This window comes from Amphibalanus amphitrite, unplaced genomic scaffold (genome assembly GCF_019059575.1).
Source record: "Amphibalanus amphitrite isolate SeventyFive unplaced genomic scaffold, NRLGWU_Aamphi_draft 000463F_arrow, whole genome shotgun sequence".
In the NCBI taxonomy this organism is placed as follows: Eukaryota; Metazoa; Arthropoda; class Thecostraca; order Balanomorpha; family Balanidae; genus Amphibalanus; species Amphibalanus amphitrite.
In genome coordinates, this window is record NW_024881957.1 from 439,408 (window position 1) to 467,025 (window position 27,618).

Sequence of the window (27,618 nt, forward strand, 5' to 3'; positions counted from 1 at the left end):
TCCGCGACGCTCTAGCTTGATCAGGGGCGAAACGGCAAGGGTTGAGTCCAACGGACCTCCCCCCAGCCTCCTTTTACGTTCGCGGCTGGGAAAACACCAATACGGGCGAGGGTTAACCCTCGCCGGCACAGGCCATTTTGCGTTCTTCGACGGCACAAGGGGGGGGGGCTACGACCCCCCCTCGCGTTTGGCCCCTGATCGAGCTAGAGCTTCGCGGAAAAAACGAGCGTGTTGCCCGTCACGAGACAAAGCCAATGATACCCAATTTTAAGGTCCTAGGTCATCGGGTGACCTTCCAGGTCAGGTCAATGACCCGAAAACCGGGAAAATCGGGACCTGTTAGAAAGTCGTAAATTGTGGCTGCTATTTGGTTTTCCGGGGTGCTGATCAGTATCACGAATATCGTGTTAGTTTTGATCAGAGATAATGTCTTTAAGCATTTAGACCAGGTCGGGTCAGGTCAGGTCAGGTCAACCGGTAGGGGTTGTGACGGGTATTCGTAATACGTGTCAACCGTCTCTGACAGCTTCGTAACATGTTACGAAGGCAACAAAACTACTTCGTAAATGTTCAAATGGTTGCCAAATTCGAATTCAGCTCCAAAAACTAGCCTAGAAACATGTAAAACTCGAAAAAGTGAACCGAGGTCACCCGAGGTCACCAAAGGTCAATGACTTGACCTGACCTTCAGGTGACCTTGACACCCACCCTAATGTATGGGAGCGACATCAAATTACATGTTTGAACGTTTGAAACCACAAAAAGCTTGCAAACGCGCGGCTGTGAGCCGATATAGGTATGCTGAATCGCGATTCCGGCCAAACATGGTCTCGGAAAAGAGGTCACAGGTCAAAGGTCATTGGGGTCAGGGTCATGGAATTTTCAGGGATAGTGTAAAATTGATCAATGCGAGGGCACTGAAAGTTTCGTCGCGATCGGCCGCTTTTTACGCGAGTTATTCGCGAAAAACCTTAGGGGGGGTTGCATCACCCCCCCCCCCCCCCTGTGCCGGCGAGGGTTAAACTAGGTCAATGAAATTTGGTCACAAGGTAGTTCTCCGCTGGGGCTATCGAATGTCGTTTGAAATTCGAAAATCAGTCGGTTACTTTCCGAGATCTTTGGGAGGGGGGGGGGGAGTCACGGGTGGCAGGGTCGGTTGACGGCCATACAGGGGGCGGGTTAACCCCATTTGAGCTCACCAGTCACCATATAACAAAAAACAGGCATTTTGTGGGTGGATAGTGATTCACCGAAAAGGGAAGTCCCCCCCCGGGCCAATTCGTCATGCGAACTGTAAACTGTGCATCCTTCACAATCTTGGATCCCGGTATGGCGGGAAACTCGGCCAATTGGAATGCCCAGATTGGTTGTCATGACAACGGTTGCCTGGCAACGGCTTGTATCGGGGAGCGGAGGGAGGGAGCGGATGGAAATGCCGGCGAAAACGGATTCTTGTGTTTTCATGTGGCATCAACTCTAAATAGGTATTGGTATAAGAAGATGTGAACGTGATTGAGAGCGAAGATCAGAAAGACGGCCTTCAGGAATTTGGGTCACAACTCGGTCACGATACGTAAACGGTAAAGTAAATGCTCGAAAACCTTCATAGCTTTATTCATCCTCCTGAATAATATCTAATAACTACATTGTAGGTGTAATAATTGTTTTACTGCATTTTGTACTATTTATTTTTATTTTTCCGCCTTAGATTCTTTTGTAATGGTGACCGCTCGTCCAAGTTCCAACTTTTTTGTTACAAAAAACCAATACCTACTTCTATTTCGTCATGACAGAAGGTGGCTCCATATCAAAGCATACAAAATCTTATCATACAATCATCAAAACATACAAAATCGTAACATACAACACGCAAAACCTACAAAACAGGCCGGGTAGAGGACAGTCAAAACATACAAAAGCGCAGCATACAAAATCGTGTCATACAGAATCGCAAGGTACAAAATCGTTTCACACAAAAAGGCAGTGGAAATTAATGGCATTAATCAAAGTACGCATCATACAAAACCATTTCATATAAATTTACATCATTTCGTCGTCCTTGAGATGTCAATTTTCAGTTGGATCAAAACCTACAATCTCAACTGCGCTTCAAGCGACATCTTTGTTAGAAGCTTGCGTAGTTACGAAATATTCCGCTAGATGCCTCCTCTGTCAAAGCACAGCCAAGCTTTGCACGGCCAGCGTTTTTTGCTTGTTTATACAGTGAGCGCCGGTCTCGGAGCGACGGGGCGTCCCGGCGGCGCCGTCGTCCCCCTCCCTCAGACTGGGCAAGGTCTCCCCTCCCTCGGCAGACGGCGCGGCCCCAGAGGAAACGGCCAAGGCCGTGCCTGACTTACATCCCCGCTCTCTGCGGGCCGGAGAACGAAGTGGCGCTTGGTACATTGAGCAGCATTTTGCTCATTTCGACCATAGCTGCCGGTACATAATTCGTAAATTAAATTGAAAACTGCAAAAAAAAAAATTAACTGACTTAACCCTCGCCCGTATAGGGGGGAAGGATCAAACGAACCGCCACCCCCATGGTTTTTCGCGAATAACTCGCGTAAAAAGCGGTTGATCGCGATGAAACTTTCAGTACTGTCGAGTCAATCAATTGTACACCTACCCTCAAAATTTCATGACCCTGTCCCAAATGAACCTTGACCTGTGGCCTATTTTTCGAGACCATGTTTGGCCGGAATCGCGATTCGGCGTATGTCGGCTCGTATTAGCCGCGCGTTTGCAGTATTTTTGCGGTTTCAAACGTTCAAACATGTGATATGATGTTGGTCCTATGCATTATGGTGGGTGTCAAGGTCACCTGAAGGTCAGGTCAGATCATTGACCTTTGATGACCTAGGTTCACTTCTTCGAGTTTTACATGTTTCTAGGCTACTTTTTGGAGCTGATTTCGAATTAAGCAACCATTTGAACATTTACGAAGTTGTTTTGGTGTCTTCGTAACATGTTACGAAGCTGTCAGCCTGTCAGTAACGGCTGACACGCACTATGAATACCTGGCAGGACGTCTACTGATTGGCCTGATCTGACCTGACCTGGCCTAAATGCATTAAGACATCATCTATGATCAAAACTGACACGATATTCGTCGTCAGCACCCCGAAAAATCCCTCATCAACCTCACTTTACGATGTTCTAACAGGTCCCGATTTTCCAGACTTGTGGGTCATTGACCTGACCTGGAAAGTCAACCAATGACCTAGGACCTTAAAATTGGGTATCACCCCGGTCCCCGGCTTCCTCTCGTCACGAGCAGCACGCTCGTTTTTTTTTCTCGAAGCTCTAGCTCGATCAGGGGCCAAACGGCAAGGGGGGGGGCGGTCCAACGACCCCCCCCCCCTATACGTTCGAGGCTGGCAAAACACCAGTACGGGCGAAGGTTAACCCGACAGTTGCTGGAGTATTTCGCCACACACCACTTGCTGGGTGGGGGTGGGAGGGGGGGGGGCGGTAAACTTTCCCAGCCCATAGCTCGAGAACCCATAGCCCATAGCCCATAGCTCGAGGCGCAGCGAAACGGGCGAGGCAGCAAACAAAATAACGCTACGAGACGCTTCTGATGTGATGAGTACCTTCAAGTGGAGTTCCGAGGTCACAGGTCGGTCCAAGATTATTTTAAATACCTGAAATTAGGCTTTTAATAGCATGGACTTCAAACCTCGAAATGGGCGTCTCTCGTAACAAACTATGTCTCCAACGGACCCCCTCCCCCCCATATACGTTCGCGGCTGGCAAAACACCAGTACGGGCGAGGATTATGGACTTATGTGTTTGTATGCTCTTTCCGTGACCGCGTTTTCAGCCGCTAGCATATAATTTGGGGGGGGGGGGGAATTCTGTTGGATCCCCAATCGTTCAGTCCCTAACCGAATTATAGCTTCGCGAAAACATGAACGTCCTACCGTAACTAAAGGAAGCCGATGATACCCGATTTTAAGATCGCCGGTCATTAGTTGGCATTTCAAGTCGGGTAAATGACTTAAAAGTCAGGGAAATCGTGGCCTATTTTAACTTTTTAAAATGAGGTTGTTATGGAGTTTTTTTCGGCGTTCTGATTTCGAATTTCGTGCAAGTTTTGATCAAAGACGATGTATCCGTGCATTTTGGGTAGGTCGGGTCAGGTCAACTCAACCATTAGGCGTCACCGCCGACATCCAAATGGGTGTTTACCGCCACCAACAGCTTAGTTACAGTTAAGGATATGATGTGGACTGTGGAGTTTGTTAATGTAATAAGTGAATGAGAGCTTTACTCCACAAGAAATCGTTCGGGTCGGAGCTTTCAAATTGTATTTACAAAACTTCGTCAGCGAGTCGTAATCGGGTTTAGGGGGTATCGGTCGCAAAATATGTAGCATAGACACTAAAACTATTTCTCACAATGCACAATGGGACCGGAGCAAGAATTAGCGCGACATCGGTACTTTTTCGTGTTTCGTGCCCGCTTTTCACATGAAAGGGATGATAGAATCACACAAATGGTAGTCGGTGTACTTTCGAAGCACTTCCTGATAAATTTAATTAAATAATCATTAGTCATTTAATTAATTAATTAATTAATCAATTAATCAATTAATTAATCAGTTGACCAGCGTTGACCTTGACTCGGTTCGGTCACGTGATAAGATGGCATCACCTGCCAGGTTAAGTCATGACGGAACCGGAAATTCCGATAAGCAAATAATGTAGCCACCAAAACCATGATGGGAATCTGATAGCCTGATGGACTATATAACAAATAAAGTGAGGGGCAGAAAAGTGTATCATCAGACACTCCGATAGCAGGTACGGATATTTCCGGACAAAACTTAAATATAGTTGGCACTTGGCAGACTTGTTCGACTCCTAGGAGGATCGGATCTGTTACTCCCAGCTTCCGGCCGGCTCGTGGTAACCGCGCACGGCCAGCACCGGCGACCTGAAGTAAAAACAAAAATGCCCCTCATTTTCGATGTAGCAGGCTGCAGCAGCTAAATTATACATTTTCTGAAAGGCAATTGATCGGTAAAGACCATATATTGATAACTAAGAAGAGCGCGACCTAGCGGGACGTTTTATATCGGCATTCTAGAATGTTTATAACAGTAAAATTAAGTCACAATTTTAAAAACACCTACAAACTTAACATTTGAAGCGTATTTATATATTCCGTAAAAAGTTTTTCTTTCCATCGTGAAGCCCATGGTCTAAACTATCAGGTTATACCCCGAAAATATTGATAAAGCCGTCTAATATATATTTTTTCTTACCTACATTAGCTGCTACTTTTATCCGTACGAAAACGGGTCTACGATGCTTGTCACAGAACTTTGTATTTGGGCTGATGTGGCGCGGACGCTATACACCATGGACGAAAATATTTGCAGATTCGTGGTCCATGGACATTTCTGAACTACGTGGAACAGCCTAACTCAGTTTGGGAAAGGGCGGCAAAGCCACCAATGTCGCGCTAATTCGGGCCGCGGTCCCATCGTGCAATGGTCCGTCTTTTCAAGTTCAACCCTCACTGTAAACATCCTGTTAAACACATTTAAAATGTTTGGTAGGTTAACCACTCAAAAACTGGTTGGTTCACATATGATTTAACCCTCGCCCGTATTGGCGTTTTGCCAGCGTCTAACGTATCGTGCGTTGATGCTAACGTCACGATTTATATTTGACCTGAGGTCAAATCTAACAACAGCACTCGGAAAGGCCTCTGAAAGAGCTGTTGAATGCGCTTTTCTGTGGCGCTGTAGCTCTATTGGTTCCCGAGTTATGCGTTGGGTGTTTGGGAAAATGTTGAAATATGCAACATTTTACCTATGATGACCTCTGGTGACGTGACCTTTGACCCAGGAGCCGAGTTAGACGGGGACGTGAAAACGCCTCCCCCAGCACGACACGGAAAACCTAGGCCACCAGCAAGGCGCGGGCTAAGTTCGACCCTCGATGTAAACAACACAGCACGATATTTACTAGCTGAATTACTGAGAAAACTGGTTAGCGCACATTGTATTGAAGATATTTATATTTTCCAAATGTGTTTTAACCCGCGCCCCTCCCGTGACGCCGATTTCGGTTTTAAGCGCAATCACGTGACACACCGCAGTCACGTGACCTAGAGGTGCGCTTTCAATAGACAGAGTGCGCTTATATCGAACCGAGAGTTTTACGCAATTAAAGACAATAAACGTGCTCAGTTTAACCTGCTCTCTTCAATAAAGCGAGATAAATGTTTCATAATGCTTCGGTACCAATGATATTGCCAATCCATCAAACATTGTAGTCAGGAGACGATTTGGCATTCGACACTTTTTCGAATTAATTCGGCGTTAGAATTGCACATATTTTAACAAATTGCGCTTTACAACAACAGTCGACTGAGCCGTCCGAGCGCACCCATTCCATCTGCGCCGGCAGGCGACAGAAACCGCCAGTGGCGGAATCAGGGAGGAAGGGGGGGGGGGTAAGAAAGTGGGGAAGAAGTAGCAAATGGCTTGTGGCGTCCGAAGCTCAATAAGAGCCTAGGTACTCAACCGGAGCCGGAGCCGTCCACAAATCTACGGCTCCATATCTTCTTTGAATAGGGCTGTCTAATCGTAGGCTATGACTTCATTGGTGGTTGATTTATTTCAACCGAATGTCATAGTCATGAGCTGCTGATCGCATGTTTCTGGTCCATCTGCATTCTGTATATCATGAAATACTCGGGAAACTTTGCCCTATTTTAGCTACTGTGGCTGTTGACGGCGTTCGAGTGTGAAACCAATGGCGTTAATGACGTAGAAGAACTTCAGTGAAAATGTCTCCCAATTACTCCAGTGACCTTGACTCCAGGGTGGTGTTTCACAGCAGATCGCTGCAGTGCGCTGCGCACGTCGGCGCGTTGGGTTTCCATGGCAATATCAACAAACTTCACTCTGACGCTAAGCTATGACGTCATCGCAAAACGCTAGCGCGCCGCTCCGCCAGCACGCTAGCAGCATTCGCACTCAAACCTCTGTTCTCTTTGTACTTGGTTCCTTAAGACCTCTGTTCCAAACGCGATTCATCATAAGCTAACAGATCGCTCGCAACGTCATTAGAGTGACGTCAGGGGTATGCCTTAGCTCCCAGCGCGCGCAGCGTCGGGCGGTGAGACAATATTCATTAATCGGTTTATCGTCCAAGGCCGTATATTAGGGGGTTAACTCATCAGTAGGTCTGTTTACATTTGCTCAGCTGACGAAATGACGTCAATGGTCGTCCGCCCCGCAAGGATCAGACGGCCGCACACAGTAGGTAGGTACATAACGCGGGCACAGGCAACAATCTCATCGACCTTATCTTGATAGAAAACACAACAGTAAAACGCTCTAAGCAGGGGCGCAGCCAAGGGGGGGGGGGGCACACTGGGCTTTAGCCCCCCCCAATCTAGTAGGCGCCCTGGATGGCGCCTTCCACGATCGTTTCGGGGTGCCGAAGGCGCCTTTCTAATGTCCAGCACTCTAGGCGCCCTCGACGGTTAGCCATTGCGGTACACCATGCGGCACTGGCGCCCAGGTTTACAATTTTATATCTCTTTGTGGGTGAAGATGCACCCACAATCCTGAACTGCCAGACATCCACCCCCAATCTCCTGACCATCTAGCACCCTGGCATCATCTTCAGCGCCCTTCTGCCTGTTCGGAGCCCTTCTGATCTGTCGGCGCCCTTCTCGCCATTCAGCGCTCTTATGGCCTGCCGGCGCCCTTTTCACATTCGGCGCCCTCTGGGCTGACCAGTCGGCGCCTTCATGGTCCTTACCACACAGCATCCTCCTGATCTTTCTGCGCCCTCCACACTTGCCGGCGCCCTCCTGACCTGTCAGCGCCCTCCTTATCGTATTATAGCGCCCTCCTCACCGTACAGCGCCCTTATGGGCCCATCGATAGCGCTTCGGCTATACCTATCGCCTAGAGGCTGCAATGGGGCCCTTAAAGTACGGTGTCAGACCCCCCAGAGGCCGGTGTTAGACCCAAGGGTCAGCGAAGGGCCTCAAAGGGCAAAGGCCCAAGGTAGGGCCCCAGAGGCTGCTGTTGGCCTTCAGAGGCAAGTGCGTGACGCCCAAAGGTAAGGCTTGAGCCCCCCCCCAGAGAACATAATAGGGCCATCAGTGGCCGGTGTAGAGACCTCATAGGCCAGTTTGGGGCCCCTCAGAGGCTAGTGTGGGGCCTCAGGTGTCGGTATGAGGCACTTAAAGACCGTTATGGGTCCTCAGAAGCCGGCATCGATCCTTCAGAAGCCAATACGGGGCCCTCAGAGGCACATAAGGGTCAGTTTGGGTCCCAAAGACAGAAATGGGAGTTGGGACCATCAGAGGCCGGTGTGGGACCTTTAGAGGCTGGTTTGGGTCCTTAGGGGCCAAATTAGGGCCCTCAGAGACCAGTACAGGACCTGCAAAGGGCAGTTTGAGACCATCAGAAACCGAATTGGGCACTCAGAGGCTAATGTGGGTCCTTACAGGCCAGCACGGGCCCTCAGAGGTCAGTGTGGGGCCCTAAAAGACCGGCATGGGCCGGCGTTGGACCCCAGAGGCCAACAGAAGGCCCTCAAAGGCCAAGATGGGCCCTCAGAAGCCGATGCTGACCCTTAGAGGTCGGCATCGGGTCTTCAGAATCCAGTGCGGGGGCCCTCAGAGGCTAATGTGGGCCCATACAGACCGTCATGGGCCCTCAAAGGTCAGAATGGGACCCTAAAAGACTGGCATTGGCCGGCGTTGGAACCCAGAGGCCAGCAGAGGGCCCTCAAAGGCCAATATGGGCCCTCAGAGGCCGATGCGGACCCTTAGAGGCCGGCATGGGGTCTTCAGAATCCAGTGCGGGGCCCATAGAGGCTAATGTGTGTCCTTTCAGGCCAGCATGGGGCCCTCAGAGGTCAGCGTGGGGCCCTAAAAGACCGGCATGGGCCGGCGTTGGACCCCAGAGGCCAGTGGAGGGCCCTCAAAGGCCAAGATGGGCCCTCAGACGCCGATGCGGGCCCTAAGCGGCCGGCATTGGGTCTTCAGAATCCAGTGCAGGTGCCCTCAGAGGCTAATATGGGTCCTTACAGGCCAGCATGGGGCCCTTAGAGGTCAGTGTGGGGCCCTTAAAGGCCGGCATGGGCCGGAGTTGGACCCCAGAGACCAGCGGGGGCCCTCAAAGGCCAAAATGGGCCCCCATGAGAGGCCGATGCGGGCTCTTAGAGTTAGAGGCCGACATCGGGTCTTCAGAATCCAGTGCGGGGCCCTCAGAGGCACTTAAAGGCTAGTCTTGGGACTAGAGAGACAGAAATGAGGCCACCAGAGGCCGGCGTGAGGCTATCAGACGCCGGTTGGGCCCCTGAGGCCAGTTTAGGGGCCCTTAACCCGCGCCCCGCTGGGGGGGCAGAATCTGCCCCCCTCCCGTTTTTCGCCAATAACTTCTAAACGCGTTACGCCAGCGACGTCAAACTTTCAGTACCTTATCATACATCGATTTGACACGTTCCCTGACAATTTGAGCGAAATCCGTCGGAAAATTTTTGAGAAATTGACGTTTTAGTGACGTCATGTTCGCCATTTTTGCCTCAAAAACGGCAAAATTTCAAACGCCGCTTACATCTTCATTTTTAAGGAATCAAGACGTAACAAAAAAGGTTATACGACTACGTGATTCTACTTTGTCTATCAAATGGCTATATCGGGTTTTTAAAATTTGAGTGTATCGAAAAAAACGGAATATATGTCGGAGAAGTGGTCTATGTGCACCTACATACCAATTTTTAGAAGAATCGGTTCAAAAATGTGGGAGTTATTCAAAATTTTATGTCGTCACGACACACAAAATTTTTGAAAAATGATTTTTTGGAAGTGCTAGACCTCGTACGGAAACCAAAATAGCACCATTCGATTCGTCGTGAAAAACTGCATCAGATGGACACCTTTTTAGGCCTTAACAACCAACTTCAAAATTTGACCTCACTTGACCTGACCTTGACCTGACCTCGACCTGAAATTCATCCACAGGTGGTCCATATCACTTATTGAGTGTGCCTATTGAATTCTATGAGTAAAATGACCCATAAAACATGTGTCGCATATGCCCTTTTCTATATTTTGTTTTTGGTGACCTGACCTGACCTGACCTGACCTTGACCTTGACCTTTGAATGACATTGTATGCAACGAATATTGCCTTGGTAGTCTAAGAACACGTTTTGGGCAATCAGTCTCAGTCCATTCTTCGGCAACTACGGTGCAAGGCCGATACTGTAGAAACTTGCATTTTGTACCCTTGATCTGACCTTGACCTGACCTCTGACCTACTTAAGCAAAAAAAAAATTGGGCTCTTAAGATCCGCCTTGTTAATTAAGAGCTTTCGATTGCCGTTTTTCCCGTCTTTCTACGACCATCGGTTCGGAAGTTAGACAGGGGGGCAGAATCTGCCCCCCCCCCCAGCAGGGCGCGTATGGCTGAATAGCCCAGCGGGTCGCGGGTTAAAGGCCAGTGGAGGGCCCTCAGAGGTCAATGTGGGTCCTCAGCGGTCAATGTGGACGCTTGACCGCCACTGAAGGGCTCTCCGACCCTCAAAGACTGGTATAGGAGCTGTTAATAGCTGGCGTGGGTTTCTCGAGCCTCGTGACAATCGAATACGGGCCAGGGCCCCATACGGCCATGGGGGCCCATCGGTTGTTTTGGGGGGGGGGGCAAATGATATGCCCCCTGATTTGCCTTTGGGGGGCATGGCCCTGATGCCCCCCCCCCCCTGCGACCGCCACTGGAGCCGTCCGCCTTGCATACACCTATGCATTCATATATCGGCCAACACCGACCAGCTGAGCGCCACACGGACACATTTGGCAGCACATAGACCAGTGCGAAGGAAATCCCCTCCGCTAATACTTTACACATAACAGGCCTAATGAAGAGGGGTCCCGCGCAAGCAACAGGTAAGTATGTGCATAGAGTAAATACAACAAAACTGATCTTTAACATCTAAACATGCTAAAGTATAGCATAAAAGGCATTAAATCCACAAAACCAGTGACTGAAGCCGCCTCTGCCAAGTAAATTGTGCCGTCAAGTGTAAGTGCAATGCGCCCAAATCAAACATGAAAGTGTCTGGAAAGGGCGCATATGCGCTCGGATCATACTGCAGAGTGTCGTTAAATGGCGCAGTGCGCTTTTATCTGACTCGGTAGTGTCGTTTTTAGGCTAAGTGTCTGATAATTGCGCCTGAAGTCGACTCGGGAAAATTATTCAAACAGGTATTTCGAGAAAAATACAAGTGTTAAACGCAAAAAAAGCTGTCGGAATGCGTTTTGCAAACACACCTATCAATTAAAAGTGTTTGGGTCACCTTCAGGTCATTATTTAAAAAAAACTTGTGCACCGAATTCCAGCTCAACATCTAGGTAAGGTATACGACACCCACTCCGTCGTCAGGGCAAAATCCTTCATCTGAAAATTCAAGTACATATGGTTGTGAGTATGATGTACCAAATGTATGCATTATGCATCAGAAATGACGAGCGAGAAAATCTCTTTCAAATGAGCATCATTTTTTAAAGATTGGTTGCGAAATAAACGAATGAGAACAGAAAAACGGAAAGTGCTCGACCACTCAGGCTCCAACAGGACTGTTGAATACAGGCGCAATTTGCCCACGATTTGTCGCGAATGAGCGCAGTTTCACCGCATCGTTCTGCATCGCGTTTTTCTCATTTGTGGCGGAATCAAACAGTGTTCTGATACTATCACATATTCCGGGGGGCTAAATTTACCTCTTTTCATTGCAGCGAGCTTCCTAGAATGCATAACTTTGAAGATTTTGCGACATGAAAGAAATGTCGTATTTCAGCGCAGTTTGAGTGTGCAATTTGCGGCAACTGTCGCTTTTAAGCGCTGTCGTTTTATTTTGCGCAAAGTCGAATTCGAGCGCAAAAAAGTCGAATGAGAGTTGAATCGTATTCCCGCTGGGGGTCCTGGATTTCCACGCCCTGCTGGGGGGGGGGGGGGGGTGTTTGAACACCCACTTCTAACTCGACTCCTGGGCCACGTAGCGATACGCGGAAGGCGGAGTTCGAAAGAGCACCAAAAATAATAACGAAATCACTTCGGTCACTTTTTTGGTCAGGCTAAAGGTCAGGTCACCAGTGGTCAAAGGCAAAATTTCGCCGATTTTCAGGTCAAATGTCGATAGTTTCCAAGAAGCCGACGCATAACTCGGGAACCGATATAGCTACAGCGCCGCGGAAAAGCGACTTCGATAGTCCTATTAACGCCCTTTCTGAATAATTCTCTCAGATTTGACCTAGAGCCAACGGTTTTGCCTGCAGGGGGCAAAAACTGCCAAAATAACCAATTTTTGGGAAAGTTTTTCTGCAATAACTTTTGACTCAAGCCTTGCACGAGCTTACTTTTACCAACATGACCTGACCGGAAAGGGTCATGTTGCATATCAGTCGATCCGTATCGTCGAGCTGAGCACATCCAAGGCGTTTTCATCGCTCTAGCATGCCTCTATCAAAAGGTATTCGCGAAAAACTGTTAGATACTATTCGTGACCTGAGATGACCTCAGGGGCATAAACAGGGGTCCCGGATACTATTTTCATGTTCAATGTGTCTTAATTTCTTGTATTTCATTGTTTGGGAGTGTTTATAATGGCTTTGGTCCAAAAGAGGCGCCTTTCAATTTTCTCCCATTGACTTATAATGGGGGGGGGGGGGGGGGTCGCAAAATTTACCTGACCTTCGGTCATCGATATCAAAACTCTGAGATATGCAGAGTTTATCTTAGTATAGTTTACAGCGCGGAGCGCCGCCGTTTTTGGCACACCTTATAATACATCAATTCTACACATGTTTTAGAAATTTAAGACCAAGGTCATTTAAGGTCAGGTCACCAGATAACTTGAAGTGACCTCACCTCATAAAAAGTTTCAATGTCCGCCATAGCTACACCAAGTGACCGATCGCTTCGAAAGTTTCAACGATTGCTAAGAACAATAGTATGTACAGGGACCCGCAGTTGCTTCTGTACACACTAGTATTTCAGCGTATTCTTTGCCTGTGATACCGTTGGAGGCGAATTGGGAAATGATTGTGTGCTTATTAAAACCACCATCTGAAGGGCTTTAAACTGATGTGCTGCTCTCCTAATTCAGTGAACTTTTTATGGCTATATCAGCAAAACATTGTTTTCAGCGCTTTTTCCTGCCCCATTCCTTCTGAAACCTGGAACCGCTTATTCCATTTACTCCTGCCATCTGACGATGGTCGTGCTGACTACTAGTTCCGGCGCTAGTTACTGCTCCAGTTTTGCACCCGGCACAAACTCAGGCGGCACCGGGCCGTGGCTCGACCAGGGAGGGTCGGACCGAGCCGACTGCCTGGGGCGCGGTTAGATCGGACGCCCTGGTAGGGAAGGGGACGGGAGTGAGGGGGAGGGGAGGAGGTGGTCACGTGGTCCGTCCAAGCTCGCAGACGACCTGTCCTGCGCCCAGCCATGTTCCGTGATCCAAAATGGCACGAGAGCTGTGGAATGCCTGGAGGAGACGCTTCGAAAGCGAACTTCAGCAGCACTAATTTACCATATTATGTGGAGATAAATGAATATTATCTTAATGCAGAAAAAAATTGTATGCCCATGCTGTATAGGCTGTATCTTTTTAAAAAGTTGTAAATAGGATTATTTTTTAGGGACTGATAGGTTTCGTATACACAGTGAATTGTGTTACATTAAGCCGTTTCGCTGTTATGGTTACTAACTGAAGAGTTATCCTTTTTTCTCACAGGGAATGACAATACAATAACAATACGAATAAAACCAGACGTTTCGCACAAAAAAGTGCCTCCGGCAGTGGCAAGAAATAAGTAATTAGGCATACATGTTTTCTTTCGATAAAATCGATAAAGTAGTTATCCTTATTTTTTAAAGATATATTTTCAGCAGTTTTTTAAGCACATCATGGAAGGTTATAAACATTTGTGTATTGTATCGGCAACCCGGCTGGCCAGACCGAGACGGTGCCGCATTTAGTTCTCATCGATGTTAAACCTATACACTTATTTTTCTCCACTGACGGAGGCACGTTGTTGTCCGAAACGTTTGGTTTTATTCGCATTGTTTTTATATTGTCATTGTCCGTAATAAAAACATACTCATATGGACTGGTCTCAGCTCATGTAGAAATTGTTGCACATTCATCAACACAGATAAAATGAATATTAGCCCTCACCACACATAAAAGTAGAGGTAAGTAGACCGCGCCCCCTGTTTTTCACAAAAAAAATCGCGGCAAAGCGAAGAATTGCGACGATTCTTTGGTGCCCTGGAGTTAATCAGTTTTACAATTTCCCGGAAAATTAAATAGCCCTTATCATTTTTGCATCTTGTCTGAGAATTTTAACCCTCGCCCGTAAACGGTGTTTCGCCACCTTCGCCCATGTAGGGGGGTTGGTGCGACCCCCCTGGTGTTTGAAAACGGAGCGTCGTAGAGCTTAGCGGAAAAAACCAACGGATTGCTCTCAACGAGATCTCGCGATTGGTGGTATATTTTTTGGTCCTAGGTCAACATTTGACCTACTTATGACCGGTCAAAGGTCAAATTTTCGGAAAAAAATCTAACTTTTTCAGCTTTCCGCGCCGATTGCGGCAAAACGGCAAGAGAAATCGACTTGAAACCTTCACTATCGTGATCCTTGATCAATTCTCTATCGTTTGGTCTCTACCAAGTTGGTATCGGTTTGGTATCGATATACCAAAATGTTGGTATCCGATTGACATCTCTAGTAAGCACCACATAAAATGAATCATGAGAGAAGCGGCTCAAGATTAACCCGGCAGTTGCTGGGGTATTTCGCCACCCACCGTTTGCTGGGGGGGGGGGGCGTTAAACGCCCCCAGCCGATAACTCGAGAACCAATAGGCGCAGCGAAACGCACGAGGCGGCAAACGAAAGAGCGCGACGAGACGCTTCAGATGAGTACTTAAAAGTTGAATTTTGAGGTCACAGGTCGGGTCAAGGTCAGGTCAAACACCTGAAATTGGGCTTTCGGTAGCATGGACTTCAGGGCTTCGCAATGGGCGCCTCTCGTCATAAACGTTGTCAAAACGGTGCACAATCCATCATATAAGGCCTACAAGAGTGTCAGCTCCATGTAGGGGTCAGTCAAACATAGGTCAGGGTCAAGGTCAGGTCAACCGGGTAGGCACATATCCCCGAAAATCAAAACTGAAATTCGCAGCCTGCGACATATGTTTTATGGGTAATTTGGGGCGTAGAACACGATGGTGACACTCATTTTATCATATGTGTACGTGTTTGGCTCAAAAAGTTCAATTTAAGAAATGTATGTATCATGGTCGTAAAGTAGTCGCGAGAAATTGCCAAGATTCAGTTCAAGATTTTGGAAAATGCAGAACGATAATCAATAATCGAAGATAGCCATTTGATTGTCCATGGTATTGGCAGTCTAATGGCGTTTACGGCATGTCTGCATGTCTATTCTGTGATTTTATATGATTTTTTGAACATATGCCGTTTTTGGTCGAAAACTCAGAAATCATGACGTCACTAAAACCTCGATATCTCAAAAAATTTCCGACCGATTTTTTTGAAACTTTGTCACAATAAACTTCAATCAATTCCCTACAGGTACCCAAATTTTGGCGCGCCTGCGGCGCGCCGTTTTTATGCTATGGCCCGGCGAAAAAAGTGGGGGCGTTTAACGCCCCCCCCCCAGCAACTCGCGGGTTAAGGAGCTATGAGATAGAGGTGGCAAAATGTGGACCCGAGGACCCGGTCCAAAGAACCAGTCTGGACCCATATGGTTCCAGATCGGTTCCTGGAAATTTTCTGACGGGTCCAACCGGGTCCTACCATAAACTGTACATCTTGCACACTACACATTATTGCAAAATATGAAGTGAATGAAGTGAATGTTTCTTGGCACACAGTAGCTCATGAGTATTCCCAGTGGGAAATAGGCTGCTTTACATGATGCAACTAATGACACCTACAAGTAGTTTGTATTAATTGACTTTGGGGGAACCGGGTCCAACTGGTTCCGATTCCAACTAAGGCCGGGTCCAACTGGTTCCAGAAATGTCCAGCCGGGTCTGGTTCGAGTCTGGTTCCCAAAATTTTCATCTTTTGCCACCTCTACTATGAGACACTTAATAAAAACGGCATAGATTAGAAACTGCACCTAACTTGCACTGGTTTTTAAACCTTTTCGTTGCAGACTGGTAGATTAAATTTTAGGATTGATTTCAGCTGATGCTCAAATGGAGCTATTCATTCGTTCATTCATGCGACCATCCAATTCCATTCATAAAAGAACCAGTGACAAAATTGTTCATTTTAGATAAGTGTGAAATACAAACTCAATAAAAGTTTAATGATACGGCAAATTTGACAGCTTTTATAATGAACAGACAAATGACTTTAACAAATCAAGGTTGAGAGCCCCAAATAGGGGAGAGTGAGGTAAGATGAGCCAAGGGGCAAGTTTAGCCACCCCATGTTTCTCAGCTGCTAATTGACTTGAGCTTCCATGTGCCGTTCGCTTACGATGCTGCAGTCTTTCACGTGAGACAGACAACGTTCTCACGCTCAGCGCCCGGTAACATGTGGTATCGCCCCTGATAACTAAGACATGTTTTGCCTTTAAAATGAGATGGTTGTTATCTGCGGTGCATGGTGATTTTCCTTAGCGGGTGTCATTAATCGAAAATGGCCACGGGTGGGGCAAGATGAGCCATTTTCACCTGGGGGAAGATGAGCCGGATAAGCCATTGTTTTCTCTGCTGTCGAAAACCAAACTGAGCTGCGCTTGTTTCTGCTGAATAAAAATGGTAGGAAATTGTTTTTCTTTGTTGATATACACAAGTTGTGATTTGCAGATTATCTGAAGGATAAAATGATTTCTTCCGTGATAGAAAACTTGACGAGTTATTGGAAGGCTTAAAACAGTCACTTTTTGATGGAGGAAAAAAACTTTGCCATAAGTATGTATGCCATGGAGTAAATAAAAGAGCCCACTCTTCGCCGCGCCCGGGAAAAGAAGAGGTTCGCTTTTTCTATCCATGCTCAACTTTCCCCACGACGTGTCTCAGGGGTAAGATGAGCAACGTGCAAGCTGATTTTTGACGTAGCCTCTCAGTACAAAAATAAGCGGTATGAAACATTTCTGGCCACCATTACATGCGCAAATGACCACTCTGTCCGTCCAACCCGTAAACGCAGAAAAATGATCAGTAAGTTAGCCAGTGTAGCTTACGAAAAACAAAAAGTGGCTCAACTTACCTCATTCTCCCCTAAGTAACACAATTGAGGGCATTTTTTAGGCCATCACAGTATTTTTCAACAATTGTTGTCTGGGGGACTGGGGAGGGTGGTTTCTGGCTCATAAACTGTCCCCCCCCCCCCAAAAGAAAAGAAAAGAAAACGAAACCGATCATCCGCGAAAAGAACTATTGAGCTCGAACCAAGGTGACGAATCGATTTATAGGTATGCAGGATGACTAACGATGCCACTTTTTGACTTCTTGTGTCAAATAAATTCCATCATCTGGATAGCACGTCAACATTCTATTTGACATTTTTGGCGCGACTAGCCTCATAAATGTTCTGAAACTAAAACCGTTTCTTCGCAATTAACTTGGACCACGTCATCCCAGCTTATGCACGACGAAAATGAAATAACGCTTCAGGATCACTGGCCTGAATTCCAATGCTTAAAGTTTACTCAAAACCGGTGTGGCTGAGGCACTCTTCGCTACATCTCGTGACGGCCACCATTGTGTTGCATTTTTTCGGTAAGCTATAAGTTAATAAGGAAAGGATTGGTGAGTGGGTTGAAAACAGCCCTCACCCTCCATCCCCCCTCCTTCTGGAAACATAAGTAACCGAAAGATCTGGCGATGGTTTATCCACCTCCTCTGCCGCCGCGCTGCGAGGGCTCGATTCGTTCGGTATGTGGCTTCCTGAGCGGTCCTCCCCGGAGGCAGGGTGAAAGGTCATGGCCTGTATCATAAATTTATACGTTGCTGAATGTTTTATAGTTCTTCCAAGGCCTTGAACACCGTTTTATTATATCGGATAAGCATTGCACTTTCTTGTCAATCAATACATTTAAAGAAAACTTGATCATAATCTTATACTGCGGCAATTGTAGTTCTGCTTACGGTTGCCTCTTTATGATACGGGCCACCACCACCTCCACTGCGCTGGAGCTCAGGCGTTCTACCCCTCCCCGCTACGGACCGGCCCTCGGGCTAGGTGTGTTAGTACTGAGCGCAAACCTCATCTCATCTCATCTCATCTCATACTGTATTAAGGACATCCGCAATATACTTGCGGCTATTACTGCCTTTCGTCACGTGATAAAACAAATGAACGTCAATCGGCAATGGGAGAGTAGGCACAAAATGACAACGATCAAACATACAACTGTCACACGCACGCACACACATACACACAAAAACTCAGTCGCGTCTTAAATCGGTTCCAACTCTGAGGTGCCGCCTGAGGCGGCAGCCAAACAGGTGCGGAGGTAGCCGCGGCAGGTCGGGCGGCAGTGCGTTATAAGCGGCCGGCCCGCGGCACTGAAACCGCCTCCTCCCCATCTCGGTGCGGCACCGCGGCACGTGGAGCAGGTGGTCCTGTCGCGTGACCACGTCCCGGTCGCGGCCGCGGGCCTCGGCCACAGTGGCGAGACCGGCTGCCAGCTCCTCGGGTTCCCCGCTGCGGCGTACCTTGTGCAGCAGGCTGAGGGTGTGGTACGACACTAGCTGATCTGCGCTGAGCCACTCCAGCCGCCGCAGCAGGTCAGATGCGTGGTCATACTTCCTGCGACCGAATACAACCTTGGCAGCATAGTTCAGCACCTTTTGAACACGACATAAGTTCTCCTTACTAGTGCCGCCGTACACCGATAAACAGTATCTGACCTGTGATATGACCAGGGCGTTCACAAGCGTCAGGATAACGCTGGGTGGTAGATGTCCTCTCAGATGCGACAGACCACTCAAGACTCCGAAGCAGCGTCTAGTGACGGCGGAAATGTGTGCTGTCCAGTTGAGCGAACGATCAAATACCAGGCCGAGATTTTTGGCTTCTGGTACGGGGAGTAAAGGATGATCGCGAAATAGTACTTTAATGTCAGGCAAAGATCGCAAATTTTGGGGGCTGCCCAACAACATCAGCTGCGTTTTAGTGGCGTTAACTTTGAGCCCGTTCGAGCGGAACCAGATGTCGAGTGAGCTAAGAACGTTTTCCATACGGGCGACGACTGTGTAAAGTTGAGATTTTTTACCACTGACTAAAATTTGAGTGTCGTCCGCATACTGAACTACAAATGCGTCCTGTGCAAATTGAGGTAGATCGTTGGCAAACACGCAGTATAAAAGAGGCCCTAAGGCCGAACCTTGAAACACGCCGATGTTGTTGGGCAGCGGACGGGATGTTTTAACCTCCCCCCGTGCGCCAGTGAAGCTGACGCTTTGAGTATGACCTCTAAGGTAGGCTGAAAACCAGGACGTATGAATGCCGTGAGCCTGTAATTTTGAAAGGAGTCTTGAGTGGTCTATCACATCAAAGCACTTGGTCAAGTCCAGCAGGCAGAGAAGGGACACTTCTCCATGGTCGAACGAGGAGAGGATATGGTCAGATACGGATGTTAGCGCGGTTTCGGTGGAGTGACGGGGACGGAAACCATGCTGGTTTGGGGAAAGGAGGTGGTTTTCGGATAGATACGCATAGAGCTGCTGGTGGACGGCTCTTTCGAGGATTTTAGAAATGACTGGGACAATTGAGATGGGACGGAAGTTGGACGGATCGGATGGATCACCGGATTTGAGGATTGGGTGTACTAGTGAGTGTTTCCAGGATGCAGGAACGTCGGATTGGGTGATGCTGGAGTTGACCAAGTGCAAAATCACCTCACCAATAGAGTCGAAGGACATGCGAAACATGTGGATGCTGATCCCATCATCTCCACAGGCCGACGAGCTGCTGAGGCCAAAAACGATGGCTCGCAGTTCGCCTAGTGAGAGCGGGGACAGCTGGAGCGCGCAGGCTCCGACGCGCGGCAGGCGGCAGGCTACTTCCGGCACGTCACCGAGCCCGGCGAGCCCCGACGCTAACAAAATAGGTGTTCAGGTCATCCGCTGAGATCGTGGGCATCGTTCCCTGTTGTCGCTTGTCAGAAACAAAAGACCTGATCACTTTCCACATTGAGCTACGTCCGGCCTCCTTGATGCGTCGCTCAACATCATTACGGCTGTCCCGCCTGATGGCGGCGCGCACGGCTCGGTTCGCGTCACGGTACTCGGTGGACCCGTGTCCGTACACCGCCAGCGCCCCCCGACGGCGACTCATCAAAGCTTTAGTTGAGTCTGACACTGGGGGAGCATTAGGGTTCCGGGCCCGAACAGACCTAATAGGGGCGTGGGCATCCACCACAGGTAGAAACGCCGCAAGAAAGCTATCCCACTTCTCTGATACCGAAGTGGCGTTAAAAACAGCACTCCAGTCGGCCTGAGCGAGATCAGTGTGTAAACCTGTAGTAGTCACGTGACTTTCATTCACGTAGCGGGAACGGAAGCTATAGGCGATACCAAGGACGGGCTCTGGGGAGGCAACCGGTGCGGAAAAGTAGCACGATTGTAGTTTTGGAAGAATATCTGTTGCGTTAAGACGAATTATACAAAACATACGGCCTAGGAGCAAACATGTGTTATTCCTCCATACTTTGCGCTACATTTCCTTTCTCCAATGGCCAGCACTTAGCAAATAATAGCGCAATTCTAAATTGGTAATATATGTGTACAGTAGCAACTGCGGGTCCCTGTACAAAATGTATTATAAGGTGTGCCAAAAACGGCGGCGCTCCGCGCTGCCGTTTTTAGATATTCGTGAAAAAACACAGGGGGGTGTTCAAACATCCCCCCCCCCAGCAGGGCGCGGGTTAAACACCGATGATGTACCGTTATGTTAAACGCCATGCGATTGACTAACCGGCGCCGGGCCGGTGCTCGGCGCCACCTGCACTGGGGGGGGGGGGGGGGAGTGGGTGGGGGTGTTTGAACACTCCCCTTCTCACTCGGCTCCTGGGCCACGTAGCGACACGCCGTAGGCGGCGTTCGAAAGAGCGGCAGAAGTAATGAAGAAATTATATCGGCCACTTTTTAGGTCAGCTCAAAGGTCAGGTCAACAGAGGTCACCAAAGGTAAAATTTAGCCACTTTCCAGGTCAAACTTCGATAATTTCGAAAAACCGGCGCAAAGCTTAGGAACGGTTTAGCCTGCAGGGGCCAAATGAACTGCCAGAATAGGTAGATGGTTTTTGCGGGAACTGTTTTTCTGCAATACCTTTTGACTCAAAACATGCACGAGCTTATTTTCAGCAGCATCGTGTTCCTCTCGTCAAGGCGACGCATCGAAAGAACTATAAGTTGACCTCAAAAGTTCAACTTGAAAAATTTACTTTAGGTCAAGGTCATGACCTCAGGACAAGGTCATGACCTCAGGTCAATGTCATGACATGACCAGAAAAGGTCATGCTGCATCAGTCGATCTGTATCGTCGAGCCAAACACATACGTATAAGGTTTTTTCATCGCTCTAGCATGTCTCTGTCAAAAGTTATTTGCAAAAAACTGTAGGATACCATTCGTGACCTGAGATGACCTCAGGGACATTAAGAGGGGTCACAGGTACCATTTTCCGGTTCAGTTTGTCATGTCTACTTGTAATTCGATGTTTGAGAGTGGTTAGAATGACGTTCGGCCAAAAGAGGCGCCTTTCAATTTTCTCCCATTGACTCATAATGGAGAGGTCGCAAAATTGACCTGACCTTAGGTCACCGATATCGAAGTTCCGAGAGATACATTTTGTGTATCATTATTATTATTATTGTATACATTATGTGTATTGCGTATACTGTTGTTTTATCAATTACTCAAAGTTTCAAGGTGATCAGTCACTCGGTGTAGCTGTGACAGGCATTGAAACTTTTTCATGTAGTAAGGTCACTTGACGTGATATGGTGACCTAACCTTGGATGACTTTGGTCTGAAGTTTTCACAGAAGGCGTAGAAAAGATGAATGATAAGGTGTGCAAAACACGGCGGCACTCTGAGCCGCCGTTTTTTTAGATATTCGCGAGAAACCGGAGGGGTTGTTCAAACAGCCCCCCCCCCCGCAGTGCGTGGGTAGGGGTGTGTGATCAAGGATGAGGGTGTTACATACCTAACCTATGTACGTTTGCCTCATTTACCTACATAAGCACACCCGCCAATATAATAGATTTCTCACGGTCTTGATGCCCGCTTCTCCTCGTCGCCTGCTCGGCACCGGTCCCCGCAGCACCCGCAGCGTCGATAGTCGGCCGGTGCAGCGTTCAGAGGTATCGTGCTCCCGCCTGCTCGGAACCATTCCCCTCGGCACCCTCCGACCGCCCGCAGCGTCGATAGCCAGCCGGTGCAGCGTCCAGAGGTATCGTGTTTCTAAGGGACTTAGTGGCATTCCACTCTATTTCCTGGTGGCTTCCAAAAAACCACTGCCACAGCACCATTACCCCATCTGGTGGCTGACTTGTTAAATATCAATTCACCCGGCGTTAACCAGAGGCATTTTGTACCTTCCGATTTTAGACGATGTGATTTTGTATGATACGATCATCTCGTTTTGTAGGTTGCAATTTTGTATGATACGCGTTTGTTTGATCTGCCATTGTACGTTCCAATTTTGTACGTTCTGATCATTGGTTGATTTGCCATTGTACGCTTTACCCATTGGACGGTAAACTTTTGTACGTTGGGATTTTGTACGCTGCGCTTTTGTACGTTTGGTCTGTCCCCTACCTGGCCTGTTTTGTAGGTTTTGCGCGCTGTATTTTACGATTTTGTATGTTTTGAGGATTGTACGCTGCGCTTTTGTATGCTTTGATAGCCACCCACAGAAGGTAAGCTATCTAAATGATTCGCATAACCCGTACGCCCCGTGAGCCGTGGGGCTATCGCAGGACACTGCCACCCGTAGGGGGGGGGGCTATTTCGCCCCTTAACCCGCGCCCTGGTGGGGGGCAATTCCCCCCCCCCCCTCCAGACTTTTCGATATATCTCCAGAACCGCTGCGTCGATCGTCACCATACTTTAAGTACCCTCCCGGACATCAATTTTACACATTGTGACAAAAAAATTCCAAAGGCTATGATAGCTTGGCCGGAAATGACGTCAGAGTGACGTCATGTTCTGCCGTTTTCGACCCAAAAAAGGGTTTCGCGGGAAGAGCTGTCAGGCCTATAGCTTTGCAAATACAGAAAAACGATAAAGACATAAAAGCTGTAGAATTGACAGGGCTACAAAACTACTATCTCGGGTTTTTGAAATTTTTGGATTTTGACCCCCCAAAAATCAAAAAATAGATTTTTTGAATATAACAGCCGAAAAATCCAAAAAGTTTTTTGAATTTCGCAAAAAAAAACAGAATATATGTGATAGTCCTTACCTCCTATCCACATACCAAATTTGAGATTGATATCTCTTTTTTTGGCGAAGTTATAGCGAAAAACGGTTCAAAATTGATGACGTCAAATTCTCAAACTTAATTTTTAGCAATCATAGACCCCTTAGCGCAAAACAAAGACCACCATTAGACTCCGCGTGACGAGCTGCATCGAATCAATACCCCTTTTATGCAAAACTATCAACTTTAAAATTTGACCTTTTTTGACCTGACCTTGATCTGACCTTCACCAGAAAGTGACCTAAGCCGTACCTAAAAGTCTTATAACCAACACCATTGAGTTGGAAATGAAAAATTGGCCATAAAACATGCATCGCACAACCTTAGTACCTAAAGTTAGGTTCATGTGACCTGACCTGTGACCCTTGGTGACCTGACCTGTGACCTGACCTGGTAATGTCAGTGAACTCTTATAGCAACATATGTACTAGGCAACTGACGCCCTATCGCTGATTTTCGACAAAATGCGTTTTCTTCGGTGTTAAGCGCATTCCCTAGATGACCCGTGAACGGTGAAACATTTCATCTTTGACCTGACCTGTGACGTCATCGGTGACCCTAAGGTCAATGAAATTTGGTTTCCTTCGACAAATTTGACAGGCCTTTCGAACGCCGTTTGAATTTCGCGGATCCGTCCAGTTGTTTCGGAGATACGAGGGGGGGGGGCAAAAAATAGCCCCCCACTAGGTCGCGTTATAAATGAGACCCCAACAGTGCGCGGGTTAACCCCGCCCTGGCAGGACATTTTTCATAACACGGCCTGGCAGGGGGGGTTGATGCGACCCCCCTCGCGATTGGCTCCTATGGCACCTAGAAACACTAAATTTGGTAGGTAGGTGGGCCCCCTGGAGTTCTCGCCCCTGTGCAAATTTGGTTGCTCTAGGTCAATATTAGGGGGGTTTTGGGGGGTATAAATGTAAAAATTTCGCTAAAAACAAGTCAAAAGTTTTCGCTTATAACTTTTGATCTAATTAAGATAGAGCAAAAAGAAAAGCACCAGTGAACCCAGCACGTCAAGGCGCGTCGAATGATATACTTTTTAGCTGGCTTAAGTGTGCTTAAAGTTTTTCTTGTAAACTTAAAATTATAAAATAAGTTCAAATTAACCAAATTGCATCATATCGCATATCATTCGATTCTGCTGATCACCAGGAACACAATGATACCATTTTTTAAGTTCTAGCGTCATTATGTGCCAAGTTATTGGCAAAAACGTCATTTGACCTCAGTTGACCTCATTTGACCTGACCCATGGATAAGTACACCAAACAACGAAGCACCAAGTGACCTGCTGTTAATTACTATGGATTCAAAGCACAAAAGTGATAGAAAGAAGTAGACATCTCCAGTATTTTCGGAATTTAGTATTTTCCCATAGGCTTAACATTACGACGTAATGACCTCTAACTGACCTCAGGTCAGTGACCTAAAAAAACCCGAACTATATGTTATACAACTCGGTGAACATAGCACATCCTGAAAAATTTGAAGGAAATCAGTCAAAAACTGTGAGAAGAACAGGTGCAAAAAGAAAATTGAAATTTGACCATGACCCTGTTACCCTGTACCGGTTTTTCTGACCTGAGGCCTCTTGCACCAAACTACCTAGCTAGGTAAAATCGAAAAACCGGTTTCAGAATAAGCTAATCTAACGGCGGTAAATTTGTTTGCAATAGCCCAATACATAATCCTACATGTGCTTGCTAAATTTTGCACGTTAATTGTTACATTTGAGACTCGGACTGGGCATACGATGCAAAATAATCCGAGCATTGGTGCAAGAGGATTTTGGTGCAAGAGGCCTCTGGTGACCTGACCCAAGGTCACCTGTACCTGAAATTTTCAGGTCGTATGTAAAAAAAAATGTTCCATAGGCTGTGCCAAATTTGGCGGCGCTGCGCGCTGCCGTTTTTACGCTATCTTCGAAAAACCTTAGGGGGGGGGGGGGTCGCATCGACCCCCGCCCCTGCCAGGGCGAGTGTGAAGTTTTAAATCATAACCTTTTTTGGGACACCCTGTACTTTCTTGGCCTTACACGCCACAACTTTGACTAGTTTCGCCCCTGCAACGTCATCTTTGCACTGACTTGAAAAACCCCGGCGTAAAAATTGCAGACATCAACCGAATGTATCCCATCGTTTTCGAGATCCTAGGGGGAGGGGGGGGGGGTCTATCGCCCTTCTGTGCAAAGTTGTCCCATAGTCAATTTTTGTCAAACCACTTTGAGATATGCAATACTCTGAGTTGTCCATAACGATGACCTCAACATGAGCTAACGACGGGCGGGCGTTTTTCACAATTCAAAGTCCAAACCTTCGGGCCACAGGGCTCCTCGAAAAGCGCTGCCCTCGAGTAACCCGCGCCCCGTAGGGCTACCGGCGGACCCTACCACCCGTAGGGGGGGAGGGGCGTTTGGGCCCCCCCTAAGATCTCGGAAAGTTACCGGCCGATTTTCAAAATTCAAACGGCGTTCGATAGCCCCACCCGGGAACTACCTTGTGACCAAATTTCATTGACCAAGGTCAAACCGATGACGTCACAGGTCAGGTCAAAGGTCAGATTTTCACCGTTCACAGACAATTCAAGAAATGTGCTGTGAAAGCGAGTAAATTGGTAATTTTTTGAAAACCATCGATGGTACATTGTTCGTCAAACACATACTTTGCTATCTGAGGTCACTGATACCAGGTCAGGTCACAGCGAGGTCAGGTCACCGGGGGTCACAATATGAAAGTGTCGTGTGATACATGTTTTATGGTCCCATTTACATGACAAATGCGATTATGTGGGTTAGGCAGCCTTTGGGGCCAGCCTAGGTCACGTTTTGGTGAAGGTCAGGTCAAGGTCAGGTCAAATTAGGTCAAATTTCAAAGTTGATATTTTTGCATAAAATGGGTATCGATTCGATGCAGCTCGTCACGGGGAGTCTAATGGTGGTCTTCGTTTTGCTCTACGAGTTCTAGAATTGCCAAACATTGAGTTTGAAAATTTGACGTCATCATTTTTGAACAGTTTTTTCGCTATAACTTGGCCAAAAAACGAGGTGTCTATCTGAAATTTGGTATGTAGATAGAAGACGGTAGGCACTATCACATATATTCCGGTTTTTTCGAAACTCAAAAAACTATTTGGATTTTTTGGCGAATATATAAAAAAAAATGTTTTTTTGATTTTAGGGGGTCAAAACTCAAACATTTCAAAAATTCGAGATAGCAGTTTTGTAGCCCTGTTAATTCTACACCTTTTATGTTTTATCATTTTTCTGTATCTTCAAAGCTGTAGTCCTGACAGGTCTTCTCGCGAAGGTCTTTTTTCGGTCGAAAATGACAGAACATGACGTCACTCTGACGTCATTTGTGGCCAACATATCATAGCCTCTGGTAAAATTTTTGGTCACAATGTGTAAAATTGATGCCCGGAGGAGTCCTGATAGTTTGGTGGCGATATCTTCAGCCATTTAGGAGATATCGACCGAAAAGGACGGGGGGGGGGGGCGTTTCGGCCCCCCCCCCCTACGGGGCGCGGGGTAACGATGACCTCAACATGAGCTAACGATGCACGTTTGTTGTTTTGTTCGTTTCTTGTTGTGTGTGCCTATTTGTCCATCCCAGAAATGGCAAGTGCTCACTCAGCTGCACGTTTCCGTAACTCTGACATGTTTTTGTTGTTTCTGTTCGCAGCTCGACTCCATGGTGTTTCTGAGACTGATGTCGACATTTCAATCGGTTCCTATTCTGATGTCGGCCCTGTCATCTGACGGCATATTCCGACACCGACGGCAGCAGATGGGTATCATGGACTGGATCAAGTCTGAATCTATTCATACGTTATAATTGTATTTAGCACAATGAATGTACTTTCCATCTGCTTAATCTAGTTACGTTGAACCATTTTATTTTATTGCAAATATCCTGGCTACCTACCTATAGCTAATCTGAAACGCTAACATGATAAATAAATCAATGCAGCAGCTGAAAATGATTCATAATTTGCTTCCTCTATAAACAAGTATGACTGTCATATCTTCCCGTTTTGCTGTGTTCGTAGAGTTCGACGCACCTTTCAACGGTATTCGTCTCGTTGCCAATAACCCTTTTGTTTG

The 27,618-nt window shown here is 47.4% G+C and overlaps 1 protein-coding gene and 1 long non-coding RNA gene across 2 annotated transcripts in view; one reads left to right on the top strand and one right to left on the bottom strand.

Moving 5' to 3' along the window:
- Positions 1–27,618, bottom strand: part of LOC122391963 (golgin subfamily A member 6-like protein 6) — a 35,956-nt gene that overhangs the window by 6,485 nt on the left and 1,853 nt on the right. The window lies entirely within an intron of this gene.
- LOC122391964 lies at positions 1,442–27,618 on the top strand. The gene is made up of 3 exons (XR_006258435.1): positions 1,442–1,484; positions 1,709–1,796; positions 27,197–27,618. It is a non-coding gene; the product is annotated as an uncharacterized LOC122391964 (long non-coding RNA).